Consider the following 24,557-nt stretch of genomic DNA (forward strand, 5'->3'; position numbering starts at 1 on the left):
CAACATAATTAATACTGAACCAAATTAAACTCACTACAATGAAATGATTGTAGAGTTGATGGTCACGACGTCGATGAAGATGCAATTATATAAAATCATAGGCGGAAATATTATGAAAATGAATGTTCAAGTCGCACTCGAATAGCCTAATGGTTAATGCAAATGTTCGCGAAATGCACGAAATCCGGGTTTGAGTCTCGGTCCGACGAATTTTAACTACCGCGACATTTATAAAATGATTACTACTGTTTTCATGTTTGAATTTCGTGGTTCAGTACTTTGTCTTTTCGCGGTCAGTTCGTACAGCGTAAGATGCAGTGCGTCAACTTTCAAGGCGTGGAGATGGGCCAGACCTGGATCGAATACGCGAGGCATCTTAACGACTGTGGGCTGGTAAAGCGATCAGACTGGTTTTTAGGCAGTTTTCCACACTCATATAGGCAAATGCTGGGCTGGTTTCTAAATTCCGCCTCAACAGAATACGATACATTAACAGTTAAGAGACAAATTCTGAAAAAGTGAGTCCTGTACTAGACTGGACTAACACTACGAAGACGAAAAGTAATTTTTTTCGTTCCGTAGTTTCTGGATGTTTTACGACATATTGAAGGACCTTGAGACATTGACACCAAAGTCGACATGGAGAAAAGAAATCATTAAGATGTCTGTGAGACATTATATTCCAATCAACTTTGATGGAAACACATAGGGAGAGGTTGGAGTTCAAGGCCGCTCAACGGCGAGGTTATAAGCGGCTGGCGCAGTAGTAAGACACTGGTCTGGTATTCGGGTCAAATCTCCGTACGATTATCCAGGTTTTGATTTTCGTCTCATGGCAACGGCATTATCGGTACGATGGACCGCAATCTACCTTCCTCTTTTTCCAAACCCACGAACCTCAGGATTCCATTACCTCAGCTGTAACCTTAACAGACCGCCAATCTAAGAGCTTTAGGGGCCCCACACAGGGGCAATATCGCATGCAATCGGCCGTCAAGTTTCGACCCCACCACACGCAAGCGATCTACAAGCAACTGCAGCATTATTTCATAAATGGTAATGTGTTGTGAAGATTTGCTATAGTAAGTGAACTGCTACGCTGAGCGGCAGTGGCAAATGATCTCCGTAAGTCTACTAATACTTGAAAAACAAATATATAAAAGTGACAAAGAGGAACGAGAAACAAAATCCTGCAGGGGATACAAATATTTGGGAACAATAATAGATAACTCTGAAACATGTGTCAAGGGTATTATTTCCAGAATAGCAATGGAGAAGAGAGCTACAAGAGCTTTGCACAGGATGATATGGAGTAGTAACATTCGGCAGAACACTAAGAAAGAAATATTTCACATTTAACAGTGTGGTAGAATAAATAGATCTATATCGAACTGAGATGTGCCTCGAGAATGAAAAGTCAAGGAGAAAATTAGAATAGTCAAATGGACGATACGAGAAGTTGTCTGCAGGTGACGAAAGCAAGATAAGATACGAAATGAGGAGGTATTATAGCGAACGGAGATAACTAGCTCCATAACAAAAACGTTTGAGAATAGAGCGCTTCTGTGACACAGGCAAAAATGAAGATTGCCTGATCATAGGTGGAGAAGAATGATTTTAAACTGGTAGCCGCCCGGAAATGTAGAGGGTGGCTAGCGCTAAGATGGGAAAACACGTAGGGGAAGTAATGGAGGACAGATATCTAAGACCCGATGACTGAAGCTAACGAAAGAGGACTCTGGGGATCGAAAATGGGTAACTCCTAGGTAGAAACGCCGAAGATGAAGATAAGACTAGATAGGAAGGAGAATTTTGATTTAAGAAACTTGTTCTGGAACGCTATTCTTGGGTGCTGTAGGGTAAGTTGCAGAATAAAATATACTGAATACATTAAACTGACCCGAAGTATGTTGCGCTCATCTTTTCAGTTTGTATTTCGTAAATAAATTTTAAAATCCTCAATTTGGAAAAAAATGTTACCTACAGATAGAGATAAATGTAGATAAATGTGTCAATACCCTACTATACGCAGATGATTAAATAATAATACAAGAAAATGAAAATAATCTTGGAAGAGCCGTGTATCATCTTAATTTGTTGGCTTCAAAATGTTACATGAAAATCTCCACTATTAAAACAAAAGTTGTGGAAGTCAAGGGAAGTCCCTTACAAGATCTAAAGTTGTAGTAAGTTGCGTAATACTGGATCAGGTAACCCACTTTCGGTGTGCCGGCTGTGACATGGGACGAAATTTCGAACATGAAATTGATAACAACGCCCTAAAATCTAAAGAAATCTGTGCAACAGTTATAAATACGCTACAAACACAATCCGTGGAAGAGAGACAGAAGAAGATTTTCAAAATCAGGCAGTACCTACTATGTTCTATGGATCTGAAACATGGTTTCTCACGCATAAGCAAATGAGCAGGATCCAGGTTACGGAAATGAGATTTCTGCGTAGTTTAAAGGGTGCAATAGAGAAGATAGCTTCATAAATGAAGACATTAGGAATGAATTAAAAGTTGATTCAAAGCACAAGAAAAGAGATGCCTAAATAGAAACAACTGATGGGAACATGTAGATAGAATGCCTGGAAATAGACTAGCAAAACAAATTCTTGGCTGTAGTCAAGATGGGGGCCGTAGGAAAGGAATAGAAAAATACTTTTTTGGGTTAGATTCAATGATAGAGGTGCCGTACGTAGTAATTATTTTAACAGTTTTCTTTTTAAGGATGCCATCCACTATGCCAGGTTCATATTCTTTATTAACTACTATCGTTTTGCGTAAATTAATTTCTTCATTGAATTTTTATTTCGAGAGTGGATTAGAAGTAGCTCTATGAATAGCAGAGTGAAAGAAAGCGTTTTTATGAGATTGTGGGTACATGGAAGACGCAGGTACGATCTGACCAGTCCATGTTTCTTTACGAAAAACATTGAATGAGATTTTATTTTGTTCTACTGTAAGCGATAATTCAAGAAATTTTACTTGGCCGGCCTCGTTTTCGAATTTGCTGGTGAAAGATATTTTTTCATGAAGTTCATTAAAGAGATCGTAAATACGGTCAATGCCATCAGCAGATCCCTTGTAGATGACTTAGGGCCCACCTCCTATCAGATGCAACGCCTTCTTCGTAATTAATACAACTGTAACGTTGCTTTTTCTATCAATAACCATTTGAAAAAAATTTCATTCATAATTTATAATTGACTCGTCCCCCTTTGGAAAATTCTGGCGTGTATAAGAATTTCAGAGACACCTGCTCTTCTTACTACATAGGACAAACAGAATGTGCCTTTTCAACCAGATAAAAAGAACATCATCTAAGAAAAACTGGCACTAGCACCCAAAATTCGTCTTTTGCGGACCACCTTCTGATTACAGGTCACGCGGCTAAAGCTGTTCACAATATCAACATTTTGCACCCCTAGAAGAAAGGGCGTAGATTAGGTATTCTCGAAGAATTAGAAATTTTTAAACATCTTTCTCAGAAATGGCAGCTACAATTACGTAATAAAAGCTTCTTCAACGGTATAAAGCCGTTACTTGTTATTTGATTTCGGGTTTCCTCGTGCAATTACCGAAATGTTTTTTTCCACCTAATAAAATTCATAATTTTCGTTTATTAAATGCTTTCTTTTGGCTGCATTTCATGTTATATCGTTTTCTACAGGCTGTGTCATTCAGCCCTCTTTGTATCTTCTATAATGGTGTTTTCATCCTTTAAACTGTACTTCTAAGTTCTGAGTAGACAAAATGTCACCTTATCTGATGCTGTCAAACAAAATATTACCTTTTACGTCATGTACTGCATACTGTTCATCGTAATATTCGTCTGTCTTTATTTGAATGTTAAGTAGCCAGTCTGTACTTGCAGCTACTAGATGACACTCTTGGATTAATGTTCACCTGCCCGCAGTTGTTAACGGGGGCCCCTCAGTTTGTTACTACCTGTGGCTTTATATGTGTGAAAAACCCATAGTGGCTCACCTTTCATGTACTCTTTTTTAAATTTTTGTGACTAAAGCCTTATCGCTTGGTATTTGTCTTATACGTGACATGTAAGTACTGTTTCTTTCTTGTACTGTTAGTTACTACTTACACTTCTTTTCAAAAAAATTTTCCCATGATTTTGTACTTATGTTAGAGGCCAATTTTAGTATTTAATTTCTGATAAGGCACTCGTAGAAGTGTAGAAACCTGGTCAAAAGACTTAAATTTTGTGACCGAGGACTGTAATTGCTTTATTTTGTAAACGGTCGCTGACTACGCAGCCTTGTTTAAAACATTAATAATTGGGCTGAATGTTTCAAAAATGGCTCAAAATTGCCAGCTGGCGACCAGTATGTTGTAACATTGCATGAATTTCTACTTTTACAGTACAAGATTTCAAAATACTGGAACTTCCTAGCAGGTTAAATCTGTTTGTCTGACCGAGATTCGATCCAGAGACCTTTGCTTTTCGCTGGCAAGTGCTCTCCAGAGTACTTGTCCAGGAAAAACAACGGTATCGAGTTCGAGTCTCAGTCTGACAAACAATTTTATTCTGCCAAGAAGTTTTATATCAGCGCACACTCCGCTGCAGAATGAAAATTGCACTCCGCCTGCAAGGTCGCCTCTCAGACTGGTATATCTTCCCCTACGATTAATACACTACTGGCCATTAAAATTGCTACACCAAAAAGAAATGCAGATGATAAACGGGTATTCATTGGACAAATATATTATACTACAACTGACATGTGGTTACATTTTCACGCAATTTGGGTGCATATATCCTGAGATATCAGTACCCAGAACAACCACCTCTGGCCGTAATAACAGCCTTGATACGCCTGGGCATTGAGTCAAACAGAACTTGGATGGCGTGTACAGGTACAGCTGCCCATGCAGCTTCAACACGACACCACAGTTCATCAACAGTAGTGACTGCTGTATTGTGACGAGCCAGTTGCTCGCCCACCATTGACCAGACCTTTTCAATTGGTGAGAGATCAGGAGAATGTGTTGGCCAGGGCAGCAGTCGAACATTTTCTGTATGCAGAAAGGCCCGTACAGGATCTGCAACATGCGGTCGTGCATTATCCTGCTGAAATGTAGGGTTTCGCAGGGATCGAATGAAGGGTAGAGCCACGGGTCGTAACACATCTGAAATGTAACGTCCACTGTTCAAAGTGCCGTCAATGCGAACAAGAGGTGACCGAGACGTGTAACCAATGGCACCCCATACCATCACGCAGGATGACACGCCAGTATGGCGATGACGAATACACGCTTCCAAGGTGCGTTCACCGCGATGTCGCCAACCTCGGATACGACCATCATGACGCTGTAAACAGAACCTGGATTCATCCGAAAAAATGACGTTTTGCCATTCGTGCACCCAGGTTCGTCGTTGAGTACACCATCGCAGGCGCTCCTGCCTGTGATGCAGCGTCAAAGGGTAACCGCAGCCATGGTCTCCGAGCTGATAGTCCATGCTGCTGGAAACGCCGTCGAACTGTTCGTGTGCAGATGGCTGTTGTCTTGCGAATGTCCCCATCTGCTGACTCAGGGATTGAGACGTGGCTGCACGGTCCGTTACAGCCATGCGGATAAGATGCCTGTTATCTCGACTGCTAGTGATACGAGGCCATTGGGATCCAGCACGGCGTTCCGTATTATCCTCCTGAACCCACCGATTTTATATTATGCTGACAGTTATTGGATGTCGACCAACGTTAGCAGCAATGTCGCGATACGATAAAACGCAATCGCGATAGGCTACAATTCGACCTTTATCGAAGTCGGAAACGCGATGGTATGCATTTCTGCTCCTTACACGAGGCATCACAACAACGTTTCACCAGGCAACGCCGGTCAACTGCTGCTTGTGTATGAGAAATCGGTTGGAAACTTTCCTCGTGTCAGCACGTTGTAGATGTCGCCACCGGCGCCAACCTTGTGTGAATGCGCTGAAAAGCTAATCATTTGCATATCACAGCATCTTCTTCCTGTCGGTTAAATTTCGCGTCTGTAGCACGTCATCTTCGTGATGTAGCAATTTTAATGACCAGTAGTGTAACTGGACGAGCGGATCGCAGATAGGCATGCATACTGTCCATACGTAGCCAACTGATCGCATGCGATTTATCAGATTGCTTGGGAACTGCGAGTGATCAGCGACCGATCGCTGCTATCTGTGATTTGGCCACACACGTACGGCCTACGGACAGTCTGCACGACCTGTCAGTGGATTTCTGCGATCTGTCGCTCGTGCGTGTTAAGAAGGCGGAGGGGGGATGGGGGGTAACTCTAAGAAAGTGTCCGGCGCGCGCACGACGGGGGACTGCGGCCATTCCAGGGCCGCCAACTGCACGCACGGAGCGCCACGATTGATGGCAGCGCCACTCCCAGACGCGGAGCGCGAATAATTGAATTAATTTCGGAGATACTGGATCCCGCGCAGGAAGGACTCGACCCTTCCCCGCCGCGGTACAATGCGGCCGACGGGAGCACCGAAAAGGGTTAGGAAGGTACGGCAGGGCAGAGCGCGTATTCAAATAGCGGCCGTTTGCATAGGTTTCATTATGCGGTATTGTGCGTCCAGGTAGCTCGGCCGCGAACCCGCGCCTGCCGTCGTACGTCGAGCAGTTAATTTTTTAAAAGCCCGGGGTGCGCGCTTTAGGGTTGCCCTCGCACTTGGCAAAAGGAGATCACCCGGGCCGCCTCGCCACTGCCGACCCAGCGTAGTTTACAAGCCGGCTCTGCTCTGTCTGCTCGTTCGCCTGTTTGAGCAATCTTGACGCGCACTCGACTCTTCGGTGCTGCCCGGTCGCAAAAAAGCAGCGGCCCGTGGGGTGCGGGGTAGCATCGCCGGCCTCCGCTCAAATACTGACAGGCGCGACCAGTCCGGCATCCGCTACAAGCGCGTGAGTACTTCACTCGAAAGGGCACAATGATGCAGACACCGGGTCATGCAGCTGAACGCGCTACTTGCTGCATTACCGGCTTGGAGAGCATAGTGACAAGTCGCGAAATGCAGCCAAACGCGAAAATATCATAAACCTTCAATTAGCTCATTAAAAAATAAAGTGAAATAATAAATTTTCTGTTAATAGAACATTTCATAGGTGACAGTCTACGGCTATTAAGTACCGGGTGGTCAAAAAGTCAGTATAAATTTGAAAACTGAAGAAATCACGGAATAATGTAGATATAGAGGTACAAATTGACACACATGCTTGGAATGACATGGGGTTTTATTAGAACCAAAAACATACAAAAGTTCAAAACTGTCCGACAGATGGCGCTTCATCAGATCAGAATAGCAATAATTAGCATAACAAAGTAAGACAAAGTAAAGATGATGTTCTTTACCGATAATGCTCAATATGTCCACCATCATTCCTCAACAATAGCTGTAGTCGAAGAATAATGTTGTGAACAGCACTGTAAAGCATGTCCGGAGTTATGGTGAGGCATTGGCGTCGGATGTTGTCTTTCAGCATCCCTAGAGATGTCGGTCGATCACGATACACATGCGACTTCAGGTAACCCCAAAGCCAATAATCGCACGGACTGAGGTCATGACGAAAGTGGCGGCTGAGCACACGATCATCACCACACGACGCGCGCAAGAGATCTTTCACGCGTCTAGCAATACTTTGTTTTTTTTGGGTTCTAATAAAACCCCATGTCATTCCAAGCATGTGTGTCAATTTTTACCTCTGTATCTACATTATTCCGTGGTTTACTAAGTTTTCAAATTTATACAGACTTTTTGATCACCAGGTATTTTGAGAAAAGCATATTCGTGCTGTCAGCAGTATAGCTGTATACGTGTTCTCTAGCGGTTTGTTATAACAGCCACCCTCACAGAAGAAAAACAGTATACAGTACACCAGATTCGGTTATAACGACCATTCTCGCAGAAGAAAATCAGTACACCGTTTGTTTTTTTTCCTCCTGCGAAGATGGTTGTTATTACTGAAACCGGTAAATAATAAATACACACCTTGACAGCTGACGGCAGAGATATGCTCTTTTTCGAAATTTCTTGGTAATTTGCATCCCATGTCCACAGTCGTGGTACACACTATAAAACCAACATTACAGTAAGGTCAACCGTAGGGTAACACTAGAGTAGCAAAAGCAGTAATTAGTTATTTAAATAAAAAAGATTTTAACATAACACGTTTTAAATCAGACTACAGCGTACAAAATAATTTCTCCCACCACCAAACAGATTTCTAACCCCCACACATAGCTGAAAATTTGTGCTTGTGAACTTTTAATTGAACAAAAAACGTATCGCACATACCATACATAGTAGAGACATCAATAGTTCACCTTCTATCTATTACCTGTTGCATGCGCCTCACATTTTACCTTGTAAATCTTACAACTATTTTCATACACATTAAAAATCGACAAGTGCAAATTTTCCGGGCTCTCTGTATAGTGTTATGAATCTGTACCGGTCTACGAGAAATTATTTTATGCCTTTTAGTGAATTTAAAAACGTAATATATTAAGAATTTAATTCATTTAAATAATTATTTTCTGATTTTTAGTCTTTTGTGCGAACTTTCGAGTTGTATTTTAATCATTTGACGAAATTATATATTTCATTTAAATAATCATGGCATACTTTGCTCAACGACGTCTATGTCGCATACATTGCAAGCATGTCCTCGTCCTTTCCTCTCTGTCTCTCTCCTCTTTACCCCCCTTTTTGTTCGCCATGCCCGTGCGCTCACATACCGCCTGGAACGCCTGATCCTTACCACACAACACTCCAGTCCTGAAGGACACCCAAGATATCAGGCATTATCAATCTTTATCACCCCAACCTCCACCCTTACCAAACACACCGACCACAAAAGCGAGATTAATATTGCACATACCGCCACGAAAGCGAGATAACATTACATTGTCACTTCTGAGCAATGTTTAAAATTTCTAAATTTCAAGTTATTAGCTCATCGAGTAGTTTATTTAGAATCAATTGCTAAGTTATACTGAACAGACAGACATGCCTAACAAGAAAGTATTAAAATGCCGTAGCACGTTAATAAAATGGAGTTATCACACTGTAATTCGTTATTGGCAGCAGTGGGAACTGCTGGCCAATGCAGATGACTTCTTTGACTGTCTGTCTGGCTTGACACAACTGTAATATTTCTGCTATTGCCACAAGGAGTTACCATGCAATGACTTTATCAATGTGCTGTGCATATTCCTTCCAGCTCCCCTACCGGTTAACCATATTACTATTGAGCAGGCATTTCGTTGTGTACGATGACTACAGTTGTAACCTATCAAAAAATTAATTACTTAACTTTTGTTTTTCGGTGTGATAACTAAACCTTAATGATCACCCTTCATACTACATCATTTAAAACGTCATCTTAATTCACTCTCTCCGTCGCGGCGCTCTGGTTTTCCGAGCTGAAAATCCACAGAGTTTAAGTATGTAACCCAAAACACCAATTTATCTCAGAATCTGATGAAGGCAGCCGATGGCAGTATCTTGTTTGAACAATTTCTAACAGCTTACACACTGACTTCCATAAATCGATAAGGTATTGTCCCGAGGACACGACGTCATCATTGTTTATAGCTTATGGTAGTGACAGCTTCTAAAACCGTATAAATCAGATTCTTCATCTACATCTATCTGTATACTTCGCCATTCAATACGAAATTCATCGCAACAGTAGTGTAGTCTTGTGTTCGCTGCTCCTACAGGAGCGATACGTTGGGGGTCGTAATCCTAGAGTCTTCAATGCTGATTCCTGCAAATTCTTAAAATAGGCTGTCGTGGAAATGTTGGCGTCTGTCTTCCAGAATCAGAGTCTTCGATTATACGTGCTTAAAATATTATTAGGAAGTAGCAAGAATTTCTTTTAAAAATAATAGTGTTTGATGTTGCCTGCCACGATATTTACTCACATAATTTACTTTACGCGTTTAATGTCTATTTCTTTATTTTTCTGTTTTTAATACTCACAAATGAGTACTAAAAACAGATAATCAAGAGTAAGTTTCGTCGCACCGGCACATTCAAAGTTCCTGAAGTAACTAGAACGGTGCAGCAGGTATCACACACTAAGCGACGCATTTAATATGCTTGACTGTGAAGGTCCCATGCAGATGACTTCTTTGGCTGTCTGTCTGGCTCAGAGCCATTTGAACCATTTGAACCGGCTGGGTCGGAGATTTCTCCGCTCGGGGACTGGGTGTTGTGTAGTCCTCATTATCATTTCGTCATCATCAGTGGAAGGCAACGGGAAACCATCACTGGAATCACTCCCCTCGACACTCATGCAGTACACCTCTCCGACGAGGCTTCCCCCACGACAAAACCTGCCGTAAGGCAGAACACAAAGTTACATATCCCGCTCGAGGGATATGTAACTATATAGGGCCCATGATACGTCTATTATATCAATTGTTTGCCAACATTACCACAGACACGTCTACAATTTCAGTAACACAACGCTCTTAAACTAAATTCGAATGGTTTGAGTAAAACAATGGTATGAGTGCTATTGTGTATTAGTATGGTAATACCAGAGTGCAGTTTGCGTACAAAAGAGGTTGTTTACAATATGTTTGCACTGCAATGCTGTTCACGTCTCTGGGGTCGAAGTCAGTTACAACGCGGCAAACCGAGCGTATACGAATGTTCTTTGGTGTTTTTAATACGCAGGTATGAAATATATAAGCAGCGTGATACTGAACATTGGAAATGATACTACAAGACATCCTTTATGGGAGACAATCCCTTGGTGAGTAGCGAAAAGGGGCAATAAACATACATACGGAAATTCATGATTTTTATTCTGGCTATAATTTTATTTATATCATTCAACAGAATGTACTGTACATTCCAGTAGACAACATGGCGTTGTTCTTTGCCAGAATGTGGCATAGATACAGGTATTTTCAATATACCTTACATATCACCAGAGATCAGTCCATTCGCACGACGCCTTATGGACAAGGCGTACCTGCCTGATAACTACGTCTTCGCAGGAAGGGTGCCTTAAGCGGCACGGTCATGTGGCTGTTACAGTTTGGTCTACTCAAGATCCATTCTCTAGTACCAAACAGCAGCGCATCGTCCATTGCAATGACAAAACGGCCTCTGGGATGGAAACCATACTTTTCCGAACATACGTCCATTACACTTCATTCGTTCCTTAGTTCATCACGGATCCTCTCTAAGGTCCATTTAACACGAGAGCCTTTTTGGTCAAAACAGACTACTAGCCGCGGGTGCGACTCACGTGCCTGTAAGTAAATCAGTCGCCAACCAAGTCGCGAGTAGCTTAGTGACGTAAGTGATCAATTTAGTGCGCCGAATGCAGATGCTAAAATCTTGAGTAGGCTGCGCATGCGCGCAAACGGGGCACGTTGTTGTGTCTGCTAACATCGGAAGTTAACGTATTCTCGCCATTCTCATGTTATAGTAATGGATTTTGTGCTTTTATGTCTTCCTAGCCTTCAACTTATTGATTGGTCTGTCTTCTTAGTAAGGTAACATGAGAATTTGACGTATTTCCTACTAGTTTTCCCCCAAGACAGAGCGTACCTGAAAGCAAAAAGGTACCATTTAGGTTTTACAATAACTAGCAAAAGAAAAAATCTATTATGTGCATAAATAAACACGTAAATAGATGAAACATCTTTATAAGGTAAACGGTTTTAACAGTGTAAAAAAGAAAATTATTCAACGAAAACAGTAGTTATTGAGGTTATTTGGCAGTTTGAAAGGAAACAAAATCAATAAAGTAAAATGGCGCTATTTACTACCCTGTAAATATTCTCTGGTGTCTTTGTATGTGTATATTTTTCGATCAAATGAATGATGTTATTTTGAAATGTTGGTCCGACACTTATCCTGCTATTTCACTTTCCAGAGTGGAAAATTTACCGCACGACCTTTGACAAGAACATCCAATATGAATTTTATGTTGTCATTCATAAACTCCGTTGTCATTGACAGCCCATAAATTATGTTATTAAATTTTAACTTTTTGTAAGAAGCACTCATTAGGCTACTTTGGCGCTGAAATGTAAACAAAGGCCATCACTCGTGACAGGTCAAACTTAGTACAGGGACAATACGCCAGACGCGTTTTATTACACTCAGATGCCACGAGTAGCTAGGTAAGACACGGAAGTCGCTCATGAAGAAGGACCTAAATGAAGAAAACATTTTAAAACCACCGTAGGCTATCAGTTTTAGTAGGCAAGATGGCTCTGTTTGCACTATGCATATAAATCACATTACTGACAAGTTTCGGCCTTTGGCTATTTTCATATTTATAGCTTCGTACCGTGTGTATAGAGTTAAAAATCTGTTTCGTGTTATCTGGGGACAGATACAGCAAGAGAGAAGTTTAAAATATGACACACACGCATCACCAACGCTGTCAGTTTGAAAATGGCCATTGGCCGAAACAGACCAGTAATATGATTTCTATAGGGTGATTCGCCTGCGCCTACTGATGTCGTTTTATGCAACCCACAATGTTACAGCTAGCCTTCATAAACCAAGGACGAGATTTTCATATTCTGTAGCTCGTCTCAGCACCCACCCGTCAGGATACCTAGTACACTGTTCACGACACACCCTCCTACCATTATAGAAACATTTACGACTTCACGAATTATTTCCCGCAGTCGACATTGACTGGCCTTACTATGCCATCTGGCCGAGCGGTTCTAGGCGCTACAGTCTGGAGCCGTGCGACCGTTACGGTCGCAGGTTCGAATCCTGCCTCGGGCATGGCTGTGTGTGATGTCCTTAGGTTAGTTAGGTTTAAGTAGTTCTAAGTTCTATGGGACTGATGACCTCAGAAGTTAAGTCACATAGTGCTCAGAGCAATTTGTTTTTTTACTATGCCATCGGCTCAAGGGAGTACCTAAAAATTCTAAAACTGACGATTGTGTATATTTTAACTAAAAGTTTTGTGAATTTTAACAGTATAAAATAAACGATTACAATGTTGTATTCGTGAGCCCTTCTGAATACAGAGCTACTGTGCTTGTAAAGATTAAGTTTAGATGGAATTGTCGAAGTACCAGTGATTAGTTTTAGCGTAACGTTCACAGAAGTCATTTTTCGTTTATTACCCTCACCGCCATGTTTAAATTAATAATGATGACGAAGCTGCGTCATTTTTCTTTCATTGCTCTCACAGGCACGTTGAAATTAAAAATTTTAACGAAGCTGCCGACAATGTTGGTGTCGCAATAGGCCACTCAACCAAGAACAAAAAAAGGTCGAATGTCGGGAACAGTTCGATAGTTGGAAATTTTTGTACAGTGGTAGGAGGCAGTGCCACTGACCACATACTAGAAATTCTGAGTGGTGAGGTTTGAGTGTGGGGTGGAAGTGCGTTTCAGGGTCACTTTTGTATGTTTTTGTTGAATAACTGGAAAACCGTGGCCTCCAATGAAAACATATCCCAGTGCACAATTTTAACTACATTAAATTTACTACAAACAGGTCCTGTTCATGTGTTCTGCAGGACTAACAGTGTGCGTGTAACAAGCGAGAAAATATGACACGTCTCGAGCATGGTTTATGAAGGCGAGCTATAACACTGCGGATTGTGTGCAACGACAGCGGTATGGGCAGGTCAGTCATTCTGTATATATTGTGAAATGCAGGCATCTTGCATAATAAGGCTGACAGCCTACTGTGGTTTTAAAATGGTTTCACCATTTAGACGCTACACTGATGCTGTGTGGATCAGTACACGAAGAAATTAATGGGCCTTGATTGTGTTCCAAATCATCCTGTACGCTACTACCCAGTAAAACAGAACAGACAGTATGAGGAATCTGGTAAGTGTGAAGACATGGGTGTTGCGGGAGAGGGTGAGGCGGGGGAAAGCGAGGGGGTGGGCGAGGGGGGGGGGGCGGAAACAAGGTGCGACAATTGTCCCCTCCTCCACTTCGAAAAACTTATCTTCAGAAACTGGACTACATGTTGGCAAAAGTATCAGTTCAGTAAAAGTTCGAAAATATGCGCGCCATACAGAAAATTACTTGTAGCAAGTGTAGTGTGAGCCATTTGTCATGAAATCTGACAACTATTTCCCCATTCATCCCGACCCTAGCTCAGAACCTGTAGGTGCAAGACAGACGCGCGAAGTACTGCCCGCCAGTCCATGTCAGTGAGCAACTGAGGCTCGAGATGGCCGTTAACTGGCGAGGTCGCAGTAATGACTGGCCCGTGGCCGCGCTTAGGGTGGCAGCGCGCTGCGAGGGAGGGTTGTGTGGGTGGGGGCGGGCGGTGGATTCAGGAGGTGGGTGGAGGGAGGAGGGGAGGGGGCGCCACCGACGCCGCCAGCCGGCGCCGCCATGTTGGCGCCTGCGCGGTACCTACGGCCTCGCCGAGGGGGGTCCGCGCGACGCCCGCCAAACGGCCGGCTGGTATTTAAAACGTCTCGTGTTAACTAGGCCAGACCGAGCACCACCTCTAGGACACTGTGCGCCGCTTCGATGACCGGCTCCCTACAAGACAACGGGAAAGGACAGCGCGGCGTCGCCGGCCCCGGGCGACGCCGACGCTAAGGGCGAGGACGCGCGCAAGCGCAGCCTGCTTCTTTTCTTCTTCTACTTCTTCCTCCTCCTCCTCCGTCTTCCTCCTCCGCTCCCCCGTCTCCCGAGGCGCGTCGGTGTGCGCCTGTGTGCGTGTGTCGCCCCGTGTCGGTACGCACACGCCAGGCGCTGGCGCCCAGCGTCCCGACGCCCAGCGCCGCCGCCATTCCAGCGCCGTCCGCCCGCCGGGAAACTTCTTCCTCTTCCTGCTCTCTCCTCCGACCGGGGAGCCAATTGCGCGATGCGGTCCGTCCGAGGTGAGTCACTGTAGAAACAGAGCCACTACTCCCGCCCTTCGTTTTACTTGCTAGTTTTCAACCTCGGCCTCGTCTTACCGTCGCAGTCACTGTGTCAGCAGCGAACGCCGTCACTCGCACCTACCGGCGAGCGGCAGCCCGGTTGCCGGCAACTGCTCTGACGCAGGGCCGCACGGGTCTCGCCCGCGCCTCGAAGACAGGCTGCTCCACCCGGCGCTACTGTGTGACTGGCTGAAACTCACAGACCCCGCTCGTACGCTTTCCTGTATATCCACAAGCTCAAATACATGTTAATTTACCAGTAATGTAACGAAATATCTCTGCCTCTTACTGAGCATAGGGAGAAACGTCCTCCTCCTTGTTTGGAAACACTCTCGCTCTACCGCGTTAGCAGTCTTATATTTTAGAAGTAGGATTTCCTCTCTCAGATTTTTTTAACTGCGCTATGTAGATGCAGACGAAGGTAGGTTCGCGTGCTGGCCCATTTGACCAGGGCACAGTGGCAGTACTGGAGCAGCGCGCCTCTGCGGCCGGCCACGTGGTGCCGGTCTAATGGGGGACGTGCAAATTAGCGGCGGGGCGGCGCGCATGCGCGTAGCCTCTTAACAGCAATTAGCGCGGGCGGCGCGGCGCTCCTGACCTCGGGCTCGGTCGGACCTCGCCAGTCTGCCGGCCGCAGCCGCAGGCGACGAGCTTCATTTGTCTCGCTACCTGCCGCGCCGCGATCGCTGTAAACTACGTTCGTGTCCATAGTCCATCTTGTGAAACCGCTCAACTAGACGGCTTGTTACATTACATCCCGCAACATCTATACACGAGCGTTTCACAACTGCGACTCAAATGCCGCATACAGCCAAAAAAATTCCGTTATCAGTTGCTGGATGGACATATTGTAGCTGAATCTCAACATGTGGTGTCATAGTCTTATTTAGTGGCCTGTAGCCGGCGTCATGCTGCTTTAGGAAATATAGCTTTCGCTTGATCTATAGCGTACTGCTTTGCTGCTTTTCGTTGTTTTGGTATTTAGATAGAATAAGCAAGCCGCATTTATTATTTCTACGTGTCACATCACAACATAGAATTTCGGAAGTTGGCTGCTGTAGATTGCAAGCTTCACAAGTAACGCAGACTATAGTTAACTGCACTCTCTCTTTAAGAGGTTCATCTCCATATTCACTCCACACAATCTGACAAACTATTAAACATCTTTAATACTTCTTTGACAAGAGAACACACATTTTTTGCGTAATCCAGACGTACTACTTTCACAATCTGACGCTGCAACAGTTACCGACGACCATGAAGAAACGCATCGGATTCCGTTTCTTGTTGTACTACCTTATTTCTGACTGTTACTGATGCAATACATATAATAAAAATACAAACGAGCCGCTGCCTATTTCTTGCGATACAATAACTTTTTAATTCTGGTATTTAAACCCTTCTTGCTGTGACGCTAATCAGATATTACTTACTACGGGCAGAATATAAATCTGTTTACTCCAATCCGTTTTTCATGTGTTTATGAGGCATCAACAGCGTGTTAATTATCAATTTCGTCTTTACTTCTCCGTGCATGCTAACGGTTGTGCATTAATTTGAAGTCGTGTAGAGAACACTCCGCAAAACAGAAGTTACGTGGGTTCTAGGAAGTTGGCCGACGTAACAAAAAATAAATGGTTACATTAACAAAGATCAAAAAAATTGTTACATTAACAAAGATGAAGCATTGCGTAAATACTCCGTTAATTACGACTAAACATTGAGACGTTATGCATCTGCAGAAAAGCGTTCGTTACTGGTTTCATTCACAAACACATTCCGAGCATTTCTATTCCATTTTTAAACATTACTACACATTAGCAGTAGACTATATGGGCGAAAGCAGCATCAGAAGCTGTTACGGTTTAGTAATTTCGGATAAGGGTGGATAAGAACCTATCTTACCAACGAAATTTGGTTTTTATTATACGGATCACGCCGCTTCTCGGCTTCTAATTCTTTACGACATTTTCACCATAGCAATTTCGGAAGTATATCTAATTTTCTACATTACACAACCTGACGAATATTCTACTGCCTCTGCATAGATTGCATGTGTTGCACATAATACGTACTTTTAGAAAGACAACGAACAGTAAGACGTTTATTTTTTTACTATGGTGTAACTGCAACTAAAGTAAGTCCTGTTGTCCATAATTTCAGTAATGGTGAGGAATATAGTTACTCGAATGTTAAAAACTTATCTACAGGCGCGTCATTACTAAATTGTATGAAGCCAGCGGTTTGTATACAGTAGGGAATACATACCCTTGCACCGAAAACATGTGAACTACAGTGTAAAAACACAGGATTTGGCAAACATACAGTAGAACATTACTTCCTTTTTCGATGAGACATGTTTCCCTAGAACTTCCTAAATATGTTTAACCGAGCATCGTATGGTTCTTTCGTTAATACCATGTTCTATCTATTTCGCTTTGATTGATGAAGCTATTTCACTGTCATACATGAAGACGGAACATACACAAGCAATTTAAGATTAGTGAGGGACATACTACGGTGAGAAAGAGGGCCTAAAGAGGAATCACACCGTTATTACGACGTAACTTTATAATTGTGTCAATAATTTGTTCTCTTACAAGTTTTAAATTGACATTTTGGCTTTAATTAGTTTTATGCAGAGATCGCAGACATAGTACTTCCAGTTGAATTTACTGAACCGACTTCCCTATATGCTGCCTTATTCGATGACAATGTTTTTCATTAACTTACTTCTTACTTCATATAATGAAAATTGCATTTGTGAGTATTTTATCACTATTATCAATCAAAAATATGTGTCACGAAGTGCAGAATCGGCTGTGTAAGTTAAAACGATTGGTGTAACAGATTTAGCACCCCAGCGTAACTTCGCTTCCTCATTTTCGGTTTCTGAGAATTTTGTTAAATTACGTTGTTATACATTTCCTGAGGTAACCTAAATCGAATACAGGCTTTCAGGAAAAAGACGAGTACCATGTTGAATTTCATTTGGTTTAGGGTTAGGTGAAGCATAAAATGGCTGAACAAGATGTATACACCAACTATAAAAATAACGCCAATGAAAATATCCGAAGACAAATAATATAACACAAAAAAGAAACTAAGCGTTTCTATCTTAGGCACCAAAGAAAGCATATATTTTTTGACTCGGAAACTCGACTAGAAGAAAGGAATGGTATGCGCATGCAAAAGGAGGAAGATCATCATGTCCATTCGTTGTTTTTCAACAGTGTTCTAATTCAGTTCCTCTTCAACGGAATGACAGTTTTGTTCCCATGAAATTTTTTGCAAGATAGTGAAATGTGTTCCACGATGTTTAGTGATAGAAATTGTTTATGAAGCGCCTGTCTTTGAAACATTTAGAAGAATAACAAACAACGCATTCACGTATCATGGCCTGTGTCTTGCCAGTCCCCATGAGACACTTCAGTGGCTCTACGGATAATACAAGTCAAACTCAACATTCGGCAACGAAAACAAAAAAAATCTGATCTTGCAATCACTACAAATGGAAACTTACATATATAATTTCAATCGTAGTTTTTTACATAAGAAATAAATTTTAAGAAAAGACTGCTCCTTCCGTTTAAAATACGATGAATAATGACATGTCCAATTAGACGTTAACGAGAAGACTATGAACGGTGGGATACGGTGGGGCTGTTGAATGCTAGAAAATACGTTATTTTCATGTGGGGTGTCACCCTAAAACTAGCCTCTCTTGGTTCAAGATGTCATCATTGCTTGCTGCTCAGGTTACAGCCACACCATTAAAACCGGTTACAAAACAATATTACTATGTCGCAAAGAGTTTCAAGCCTTCACGACTGCAAGGAAATAGTCTCTTGCAACCTAAAGTGACTACTGCGTAATCCACAGGTTTTCTTCCGAAGGGATGTCCTGTGATGAACTGTATGAGCTGTTCAACTCAAAGAGCTCTCTACGGATGAACAACCTTAGCAATCGATTGTACAGTTAATGTGTTACAACTAGTAAAGTCATACAAAATACCAAGGAGCAACAGTATAAAAATGTGAAGTGGAACGATCACATGGAATTAGTTCTGGGCAAATGGTAGGCTTAAATCATCTAATCTGCACTGCCTCCAAGGAATAGAACGCTTACATAACATTTATTCTGGAATACTGCTCGAATGGGAGAACTGTAAACTCTAATCGAGTACAACTAGCATAGTTCATCGAACGAATATGGGGCACGGGTTTATTTCACACGCGGGAAATAGTTGCAGAATATCTGGAAAGAAAACTTAAACTTTTCACACTTTAACAACGATACATTGCTAAAACACTCATTAACTTATTTTGAGGATGATACCTACGAATATTCTTCAGCCTCCAGACATCGCTCGTGTAGACAAAATTCGACTCATAACTCGCGCAGATGCCTAGAAGTAGCCCTATTTCCTAAAATCCGTGATATGTACGCGAGGGTACCTTCGAAATACACTCAGTGATTTGCCAGCCATACGCAGAAACACAGATATGATTGATCCTTTGTTTCAGTTAGTTCCCTGTTTAAAGCTACAATCAAGCACGGTCCAAAGCTTGCGCAGTCTGTTATGAAAATGCTCTCAATTGGTGACTAGGCAAGCATTTCGGCCTCTGGACACTTTCGTCTAACGACTCTCTTTTTGGTAAAGTTCCTATCTAGTTTTTTGCTGTTTCCTTCTCCGACAGACCTTAAAGCCCAGTCTAGATTAGGGGTCATGACAAACAGGAGATGTAGCATTTATGAGCTATTTCTGGTATTATCTACAGAAACCAGAAGAAAATTTCTACGTCATGAGAGTAGTATCGAATTTTTCTAGAAATCAGTGGCTTCCGAAATCTCAAGGAAGGAAGGAAGATTATTGTTTGACGTCTCGTCAACAGAGAAGTCATCAGAGATGGAGCATCAGAGACGGAGCGCCACCTCTGAATGTTTCAAGGACAGTGAAGAAAACCAGCGGTGCCCTTTTAGAGGAATCATACCAGCATTTGCCTGGAGCGATTTAAGGGAAACATGGGAAACCAAGATCTGGATAGGCGAACGCGGATTTGAACCGTTGTACCCCGAATTCTAGTCCATTACGCCATCTAGCTCGCTTCCGAAATCTCCTGATTTTTGTTTGCTTGGTGCTACATTCTGAACAGAAACGTAGGTAAAATGTCAGTGGCGAACGTAAGAATGGCTGTCTTGCAGACGCCGCGTCTTACAGAAATGACTACACTGTATGGCAGTTTTTCCAGATACACATGCTGCATGCTCTTGTTGCTCTACACGTAACATCAAGTTACCATTCCGCCATTTGACTAGAAAGGGCGGAACTCAATGTACAGCTTGGCGCGTGGCCGTTACTCGCCACAAAAAATGAAACCCGTGGGACACGGATGGTTGCGCGGGTGACTAACGTAGCGGCCATGACTAGCAGAAAGCTACTGGCGCCAGTTAACAGAGTGCAGTCTAAACGCACGTCAAGTCCACAGCGAAACCTGCTTTGTGCGCCTTCTCGTTAAATATTTACAAACGATCTGGATCATGTGGGACAGTTACGCCTTGTTGACAACGAATAATGTCCGTGCGACATTTTACATGTCCGCCATGCATGTTCTGGAAGCACTCGCAGAACGGAGTAATATCGGCAACGAAAATTACGGGGAAATTTTCCATTGACGTAAGCAGGAATAAATCTGTCGTATTTCTTACATGTCGTGCACACCAGACAATGTTGGTTAACCAGATAAACCCTCGATACTGATCATATCCGACGGATTGCGAGGCAGGTTTTTCCTACATTACATCGAAAGAGACAGAAATCAATCGCTAGCCTTATAAATGCAGTTAGCTGTCTCAAGTACACCAACAGATAATGATAACAAATCTCCTGAGTCGTAAAGACTAGTAGCTATAAAAATGACTTGAAACACAATTTCAGTTTCTATAAAAATGGAAAAAAAATAAATGTAGCAAATAATTTTTTTCCATAAAGTTATTTACGGCTGCAGGTAACTACTGGAAATTATTCAGCATGACCTGAAAGAACGGCGTCGAAGCTGCAACACGCAACGAGAGTTCAAATTGTAGCTCGCCAAAGCGAAGTGTATGTCTTGTAGAGACAGCGGCGAAGCAGGAATTATTTAAATGCTGCGAATTTACTGCGTCTTTGTTCCTCATTTTTCCGTTTTGCTCCTCCAAAGAGAATAATAAAATAAGTTCCTTATTACATTTCCTATGACTACTCAAATACGAAGCAGCCAATATTTAGTTTCGCATCATCAAAAATAGCAGCCCATATTTAGTTTCATTAACATCAAAAATAAGCTAGAGATCTGAGGAAACAGGAAACACAATGTACTGACCCTTCTGCGCCGTCTCAAACGTCTACCAGCGATAAGTCAAAACGCCATTATTCATATCTTTGAAGGCTTTCTTTTACTGTTTACGTCTCGTATCTTGTATTTAACTAGTGAAGCCTTTATGAAGAACGCAAGAGTTATAAGATCACCGACACTTATTACCGATATGCAGTTCTAGAATGACAGCTGTTAAGTGCGGTGCTACGACTCTTGATAAAACATGATCTAGGGAAAATCAGTCACACGGTGTATCCCTGTAGTTATGCGGTGATTTCAGTTTATAACCAACTAAGAAATTTCATAGCTGTCTATATATTGCCTTTCCAAATACCTGAGTCGTAGATAAAAACCGCAACAGGCATGCATCGTTATATGGATTTATTTATTGAAACACACATTTCCGTGTAAGTTAACTAAGAGGTACGATGCACTTTTCGCGGACTGAACATATCTTATGCTTTTTTCCAACATTAAGCTATTCTTGTCGCATTATGCTCATGCATTTAACAGAAGCCTATAGTAAGATTTGAGGAATGATGAGTGTGGCTTGGAAGGCACAGAGGCAAGTGAAACGTGCGCTGCGAGCGAAAGAGAATGAAAGTAACAAGATAATTCGATGAAGTCCATGTTCCGCGTCAAACGAAAAATACTGATATCCATGTTTAAAATACTGTTATCTTTTTTTTTGCCCACGCATCTTGCTAGTGCAACGTTTAAAAACAAAAACACACAGCAGTACCTCAGAAGATGGTGTGAGTAACAAGATAACGCAAGATACAGAAGATGATACAACAGCATGCTGAAAAGGTTCACTACTTAGTCTAAGACACTGACAGGAATCTGGTGAAGGAAAGTCTTGTTCTATAGCCAATTTACTCCCCCCCCCCCTCCACCAGCACCAGCACCAGCACCACCACCACCACCACCACCACCACCACCACCACCCAAACAAAAAGGGCAAATACACAGACAATAACTGTTTGTATCACAGTTCACACTACAGCATTCACAGAATTGTTTGACAGATTGCTCTCCACCAAGACTTTATCTGTTTTGCTGCTTACAGAAGATAGCTACTGACAACTTCGCAAGGTACAGCTATCTCAACACTATTTAAAAAATGGAATCAGTAATAATTTGAGTAATTAGTCCATTTTTCATGCAGAGCACACTTTAGAAAAGAAAGCGAAAATAAAAATGAAACATAGGTTAGGCAGTCGAAGTAACTGTGACACTGAAATTATTCCTGATCGTAACACGATTTTATCAGTTTCTCTTAATGACTCTGCGGAAATTCACGATGATCTCGCATCGAACATACGTTTCACTATTCCCACAAATGGTGTCAAAAATTACGTAACTTTAGCTAATAGTGTCACTTTACTTGAAATAAGAATGAAGTACTGATGCGTCAGCAGAACAAAACAAACGACACGGCACATGAAATACACATCACAATCCACTTTGAAAGAAGGGGAAAGAGTTTCAATTCACCTACAATTCAGTACAGAGATCAGTAAGTAAGTATTGGTGAACTAAAGAAAACGATATCCTTTCACATATCGTGCATGCAGGTTTGTATAAGTCTGTGCAGTCGAGTCATCGCTCCCGTACTTGGAACACGCACTGAGCCACAAGACAGAACATCCTAATTTTCATTGGCCTAAATTGTTACTAGTCGAGCAAGAAGGAGCACTTGATCGAGCAAAACGATGCAATATGACAATAGTCCTGTGTTCCCATCTGTCAGTTCTTCACACAATATCCTGCAGCACTATCGCAAACTTGTCATTGCCAGTATGACGAGATCAGTGCTGTTAATCGCACCACAATGGGAATGGTGAGCCTGCAAGACCCAGAATGTAACAACTGGCAACAGCGACTGAAAATTTGAAACAGCTGTAACCTGGCCTATTACTATACTTTGCACAACACGTTTCGAAGGACTACACCTCCATCACCAGGTGGATTCATAAAGTATATATATATATATATATATATATATATATATATATATATATATATATATACGACTTTTGCGTAAACTAAGTCACTGTCTCTGAGCGGTCAGAAGTCCAATCGTATTTACACGACACACACTTTCTAAACACTGGACCGAACAAAGGTGGCGCATGAGGACCTCTGAAATACGTAGTGCGAAGTATTAATAAATTTGACTTGTTACAGCAGTTTGTGTTTTCAATCGGTATACATAACGGTCACAGTCAAGCCTCCTAAAATGTAAAATTTTCGCACTTGAAGTGGACAGTAGCATGCAAAGATGTGCTACAATAATCGGCATTACCGTGCAGCGGCAGAAAGAAGAGTCTACACTACTCATGCGTCGTCCCGCTGTAAGCTACCAAAGCGTGCTGAGGCTGCGCTGTCCAAGGATACACAGGTAGCAGCGGTGGCGGCGAGGGAGCGACTGAAGAGCGGCAGCCAGCCAGCGAGCGAGGAAGCGGCGCCGCACGCCAACGAACGCCGCCGAGGGCCTTGTAAACATGTAGACTAGGTCAGCCGGGGGTTGAAACACACGCCGCCCGCCGGGGGTGACGGAGTGCCCGCCGGTGGAGGGGGTAGCCGCCGGGAGGGGCGCCCGTTTAAAATAATAATAATATTACGCACCCAAAAAAAAAAAAATTCTTTGCACGCAGCCTGTCTACCGGCCCTCCCTCCCCTCGCAGTACTCTCTCTCTCGTCTTCCCGCCAAAACGGCGCACCTCTCCCCCTCCCGTACATATATTATTTCTTATGAATACGCTTAAGCTCGGCCCGCTATTGATATACGTTATGTGTTTACCGAGATATGCATGATAAAGCGGGCAGGGAACCCTTTCGCCGCTGCCATGCTCCACTGGCAAGGAAAAATGCGTTTCATTATGGCATCGCGCACAAAAGCGGACCCTGCGAAGATGAGCCGTAGTTAACCTTGGTGTTTTGTGCGGCGGTCCCTGCAAGAGAAAGACGGCGTGCGGCGAGCGGCGCGCTGGGGCCGGGAGAAGCGCCAGCCACGCCGTCTGGCGTCGCACGCCGGAACTCGGCCCCCACCTCACCCCTTCCACGTCACCCCGCACTGTAGACCTGGCTGTACGTCCCAGCCTCGCACCCAGGTACAAGTTTCTGGGGTCAGGGAAGTCTTTCAGCAAAAGAGTCAGTGGTCTCTGCATGTAGCTTGATTTCTAACCGCCATTTATCTGTGCATCTATACCGCACTGAAGATATTTGCACTTTGGTGCATATATCTCGACGGTAAAATTTTTCCATTCACTCCTGCTACCGCTTGTTGAC

At 42.8% G+C, this 24,557-nt stretch overlaps 1 protein-coding gene across 1 annotated transcript in view; it reads right to left on the reverse strand.

The window, feature by feature from the left end:
* Window positions 1-23,669, reverse strand: part of LOC124790057 (UPF0489 protein C5orf22 homolog) — a 484,274-nt gene extending 460,605 nt beyond the window's left edge. The window contains exon 1 of the mRNA XM_047257619.1: window positions 23,572-23,669. The gene's annotated coding sequence lies outside the window, so the exon portion shown is untranslated. The remainder of the gene's footprint in view (window positions 1-23,571) is intronic.
* Between the last annotated feature and the right edge of the window lie 888 nt (window positions 23,670-24,557).

The sequence above is a fragment of the Schistocerca piceifrons genome, chromosome 3 (assembly GCF_021461385.2).
Source record: "Schistocerca piceifrons isolate TAMUIC-IGC-003096 chromosome 3, iqSchPice1.1, whole genome shotgun sequence".
Classification (NCBI taxonomy): Eukaryota; Metazoa; Arthropoda; class Insecta; order Orthoptera; family Acrididae; genus Schistocerca; species Schistocerca piceifrons.